Below are 5,000 nucleotides of genomic sequence, written 5' to 3'. Positions count from 1 at the left end.
CTAGCACCCTCGCCACTTCTTCTTTCCGGTTGTTTTCAATTTTTTCTCTCTCTTTTTCTACTTCTACTTCTACTTCTCCTCCTCTTTCTCTCCTTCTCCTGCTAATTCTAGCCTATATGCCTGATACTCGCTCCCCTTCATGCCATCCCCACCGAGCTCTCTTTTTTCTTCTCCACCTCCTCAAGGAAAACTGCAAGCCCCGCCTACCTCACACCAGCCTGCCGCCTGCACGCTGCTGCCTTTCCACATTGCAACGCTGCGCACTTCTCTCAGCACAGCCAGCACAAGGGTCAGGCAGGCAATGCAAGCCAGCTCTCTCTTCCTTCGCTTTCCACACCAGCCCCAATGCCACAACTTGCATTCATGCGGCGCCTTCAGGCTAGGAGAGAGAACGTCCTGCCGACACACTGGCTTGCGGCCACACGGGCCAGCTGGCGTGCCCATCAAAGTGCAGCACGCCAAGGCACACAACCGTGCTGCGTTGCAAAGGCCCGGCAAAGCTGCAGCAGCTTAATGGCCCGACCAAGCCGCCTGCCTGAGTTGAGCCCGCAGGCAAGTGTTGGGAGGAATGGCGAGGACGCAGAGAGCAGCAAAAGGTTGGCCTGCCTCTGGTGTGGAGAGTGCTTGGCGTGAGCAGTCACTGCTGGCCGCAAAAGCCTACTGCACCTGGTATTCCCAGGCGGTCTCCCATCCAAGTACTAACCAGGCCTGAGTCTGCTTAGCTTCCGAGATCAGACGAGATCGGGCGTTTTCAGACTAGTATGGCCGTAGGCATCTGCAGCACCGTCTTCTCGCCTATTCAAGCTGGCCACCCTAGCACCCTCGCCACTTCTTCTTTCCGGTTGTTTTCAATTTTTTCTCTCTCTTTTTCTACTTCTACTTCTACTTCTCCTCCTCTTTCTCTCCTTCTCCTGCTAATTCTAGCCTATATGCCTGATACTCGCTCCCCTTCATGCCGTCCCCACCTAGCTCTCTTTTTTCTTCTCCATCTCCCCAAGGAAAACTGCAAGCCCCGCCCACCTCACACCAGCCTGCCGCCTGCACGCTGCTGCCTTTCCACATTGCAACGCTGCGCACTTCTCTCAGCACAGCCAGCACAAGGGTCAGGCAGGCAATGCAAGCCAGCTCTCTCTTCCTTCGCTTTCCACACCAGCCCCAATGCCACAACTTGCATTCATGCGGCGCCTTCAGGCTAGGAGAGAGAACGTCCTGCCGACACACTGGCTTGCGGCCACACGGGCCAGCTGGCGTGCCCATCAAAGTGCAGCACGCCAAGGCACACAACCGTGCTGCGTTGCAAAGGCCCGGCAAAGCTGCAGCAGCTGAATGGCCCGACCAAGCCGCCTGCCTGAGTTGAGCCCGCAGGCAAGTGTTGGGAGGAATGGCGAGGACGCAGAGAGCAGCAAAAGGTTGGCCTGCCTCTGGTGTGGAGAGTGCTTGGCGTGAGCAGTCACTGCTGGCCGCAAAAGCCTACTGCACCTGGTATTCCCAGGCGGTCTCCCATCCAAGTACTAACCAGGCCTGAGTCTGCTTAGCTTCCGAGATCAGACGAGATCGGGCGTTTTCAGACTAGTATGGCCGTAGGCATCTGCAGCACCGTCTTCTCGCCTATTCAAGCTGGCCACCCTAGCACCCTCGCCACTTCTTCTTTCCGGTTGTTTTCAATTTTTTCTCTCTCTTTTTCTACTTCTACTTCTACTTCTCCTCCTCTTTCTCGCCTTCTCCTGCTAATTCTAGCCTATATGCCTGATACTCGCTCCCCTTCATGCCGTCCCCACCGAGCTCTCTTTTTTCTTCTCCACCTCCTCAAGGAAAACTGCAAGCCCCGCCTACCTCACACCAGCCTGCCGCCTGCACGCTGCTGCCTTTCCACATTGCAACGCTGCGCACTTCTCTCAGCACAGCCAGCACAAGGGTCAGGCAGGCAATGCAAGCCAGCTCTCTCTTCCTTCGCTTTCCACACCAGCCCCAATGCCACAACTTGCATTCATGCGGCGCCTTCAGGCTAGGAGAGAGAACGTCCTGCCGACACACTGGCTTGCGGCCACACGGGCCAGCTGGCGTTCCCATCAAAGTGCAGCACGCCAAGGCACACAACCGTGCTGCGTTGCAAAGGCCCGGCAAAGCTGCAGCAGCTGAATGGCCCGACCAAGCCGCCTGCCTGAGTTGAGCCCGCAGGCAAGTGTTGGGAGGAATGGCGAGGACGCAGAGAGCAGCAAAAGGTTGGCCTGCCTCTGGTGTGGAGAGTGCTTGGCGTGAGCAGTCACTGCTGGCCGCAAAAGCCTACTGCACCTGGTATTCCCAGGCGGTCTCCCATCCAAGTACTAACCAGGCCTGAGTCTGCTTAGCTTCCGAGATCAGACGAGATCGGGTGTTTTCAGACTAGTATGGCCGTAGGCATCTGCAGCACCGTCTTCTCGCCTATTCAAGCTGGCCACCCTAGCACCCTCGCCACTTCTTCTTTCCGGTTGTTTTCAATTTTTTCTCTCTCTTTTTCTACTTCTACTTCTACTTCTCCTCCTCTTTCTCTCCTTCTCCTGCTAATTCTAGCCTATATGCCTGATACTCGCTCCCCTTCATGCCGTCCCCACCTAGCTCTCTTTTTTCTTCTCCACCTCCCCAAGGAAAACTGCAAGCCCCGCCCACCTCACACCAGCCTGCCGCCTGCACGCTGCTGCCTTTCCACATTGCAACGCTGCGCACTTCTCTCAGCACAGCCAGCACAAGGGTCAGGCAGGCAATGCAAGCCAGCTCTCTCTTCCTTCGCTTTCCACACCAGCCCCAATGCCACAACTTGCATTCATGCGGCGCCTTCAGGCTAGGAGAGAGAACGTCCTGCCGACACACTGGCTTGCGGCCACACGGGCCAGCTGGCGTGCCCATCAAAGTGCAGCACGCCAAGGCACACAACCGTGCTGCGTTGCAAAGGCCCGGCAAAGCTGCAGCAGCTGAATGGCCCGACCAAGCCGCCTGCCTGAGTTGAGCCCGCAGGCAAGTGTTGGGAGGAATGGCGAGGACGCAGAGAGCAGCAAAAGGTTGGCCTGCCTCTGGTGTGGAGAGTGCTTGGCGTGAGCAGTCTCTGCTGGCCGCAAAAGCCTACTGCACCTGGTATTCCCAGGCGGTCTCCCATCCAAGTACTAACCAGGCCTGAGTCTGCTTAGCTTCCGAGATCAGACGAGATCGGGCGTTTTCAGACTAGTATGGCCGTAGGCATCTGCAGCACCGTCTTCTCGCCTATTCAAGCTGGCCACCCTAGCACCCTCGCCACTTCTTCTTTCCGGTTGTTTTCAATTTTTTCTCTCTCTTTTTCTACTTCTACTTCTACTTCTCCTCCTCTTTCTCTCCTTCTCCTGCTAATTCTAGCCTATATGCCTGATACTCGCTCCCCTTCATGCCATCCCCACCGAGCTCTCTTTTTTCTTCTCCACCTCCTCAAGGAAAACTGCAAGCCCCGCCTACCTCACACCAGCCTGCCGCCTGCACGCTGCTGCCTTTCCACATTGCAACGCTGCGCACTTCTCTCAGCACAGCCAGCACAAGGGTCAGGCAGGCAATGCAAGCCAGCTCTCTCTTCCTTCGCTTTCCACACCAGCCCCAATGCCACAACTTGCATTCATGCGGCGCCTTCAGGCTAGGAGAGAGAACGTCCTGCCGACACACTGGCTTGCGGCCACACGGGCCAGCTGGCGTGCCCATCAAAGTGCAGCACGCCAAGGCACACAACCGTGCTGCGTTGCAAAGGCCCGGCAAAGCTGCAGCAGCTTAATGGCCCGACCAAGCCGCCTGCCTGAGTTGAGCCCGCAGGCAAGTGTTGGGAGGAATGGCGAGGACGCAGAGAGCAGCAAAAGGTTGGCCTGCCTCTGGTGTGGAGAGTGCTTGGCGTGAGCAGTCACTGCTGGCCGCAAAAGCCTACTGCACCTGGTATTCCCAGGCGGTCTCCCATCCAAGTACTAACCAGGCCTGAGTCTGCTTAGCTTCCGAGATCAGACGAGATCGGGCGTTTTCAGACTAGTATGGCCGTAGGCATCTGCAGCACTGTCTTCTCGCCTATTCAAGCTGGCCACCCTAGCACCCTCGCCACTTCTTCTTTCCGGTTGTTTTCAATTTTTTCTCTCTCTTTTTCTACTTCTACTTCTACTTCTCCTCCTCTTTCTCTCCTTCTCCTGCTAATTCTAGCCTATATGCCTGATACTCGCTCCCCTTCATGCCGTCCCCACCTAGCTCTCTTTTTTCTTCTCCATCTCCCCAAGGAAAACTGCAAGCCCCGCCCACCTCACACCAGCCTGCCGCCTGCACGCTGCTGCCTTTCCACATTGCAACGCTGCGCACTTCTCTCAGCACAGCCAGCACAAGGGTCAGGCAGGCAATGCAAGCCAGCTCTCTCTTCCTTCGCTTTCCACACCAGCCCCAATGCCACAACTTGCATTCATGCGGCGCCTTCAGGCTAGGAGAGAGAACGTCCTGCCGACACACTGGCTTGCGGCCACACGGGCCAGCTGGCGTGCCCATCAAAGTGCAGCACGCCAAGGCACACAACCGTGCTGCGTTGCAAAGGCCCGGCAAAGCTGCAGCAGCTGAATGGCCCGACCAAGCCGCCTGCCTGAGTTGAGCCCGCAGGCAAGTGTTGGGAGGAATGGCGAGGACGCAGAGAGCAGCAAAAGGTTGGCCTGCCTCTGGTGTGGAGAGTGCTTGGCGTGAGCAGTCACTGCTGGCCGCAAAAGCCTACTGCACCTGGTATTCCCAGGCGGTCTCCCATCCAAGTACTAACCAGGCCTGAGTCTGCTTAGCTTCCGAGATCAGACGAGATCGGGCGTTTTCAGACTAGTATGGCCGTAGGCATCTGCAGCACCGTCTTCTCGCCTATTCAAGCTGGCCACCCTAGCACCCTCGCCACTTCTTCTTTCCGGTTGTTTTCAATTTTTTCTCTCTCTTTTTCTACTTCTACTTCTACTTCTCCTCCTCTTTCTCGCCTTCTCCTGCTAATTCTAGCCTATATGCCT

General features: G+C 56.6%; 6 non-coding genes across 6 annotated transcripts; all 6 read right to left on the bottom strand.

Moving 5' to 3' along the window:
- Positions 1 to 654: 654 nt before the first annotated feature.
- Positions 655 to 773, bottom strand: LOC140415389 (5S ribosomal RNA). Its single transcript, XR_011944499.1, has one exon. It is a non-coding gene; the product is annotated as a 5S ribosomal RNA (ribosomal RNA).
- Positions 774 to 1,467: 694 nt separating this feature from the next.
- On the bottom strand, positions 1,468 to 1,586 carry LOC140415377 (5S ribosomal RNA). The gene has a single exon (XR_011944488.1). It is a non-coding gene; the product is annotated as a 5S ribosomal RNA (ribosomal RNA).
- Positions 1,587 to 2,280: 694 nt separating this feature from the next.
- LOC140411969 (5S ribosomal RNA) lies at positions 2,281 to 2,399 on the bottom strand. The gene has a single exon (XR_011941179.1). It is a non-coding gene; the product is annotated as a 5S ribosomal RNA (ribosomal RNA).
- A 694-nt stretch (positions 2,400 to 3,093) lies between these two features.
- Positions 3,094 to 3,212, bottom strand: LOC140415366 (5S ribosomal RNA). Its single transcript, XR_011944477.1, has one exon. It is a non-coding gene; the product is annotated as a 5S ribosomal RNA (ribosomal RNA).
- A 694-nt stretch (positions 3,213 to 3,906) lies between these two features.
- LOC140415355 (5S ribosomal RNA) lies at positions 3,907 to 4,025 on the bottom strand. The gene has a single exon (XR_011944466.1). It is a non-coding gene; the product is annotated as a 5S ribosomal RNA (ribosomal RNA).
- A 694-nt stretch (positions 4,026 to 4,719) lies between these two features.
- On the bottom strand, positions 4,720 to 4,838 carry LOC140415344 (5S ribosomal RNA). The gene has a single exon (XR_011944455.1). It is a non-coding gene; the product is annotated as a 5S ribosomal RNA (ribosomal RNA).
- Between the last annotated feature and the right edge of the window lie 162 nt (positions 4,839 to 5,000).

The sequence above is a fragment of the Scyliorhinus torazame genome, chromosome 4, assembly GCF_047496885.1.
Source record: "Scyliorhinus torazame isolate Kashiwa2021f chromosome 4, sScyTor2.1, whole genome shotgun sequence".
NCBI lineage: Eukaryota > Metazoa > Chordata > Chondrichthyes > Carcharhiniformes > Scyliorhinidae > Scyliorhinus > Scyliorhinus torazame.
Note: the sequence above shows the minus strand (reverse complement) of the source record. Positions and strands in the feature narration are given on the sequence as shown.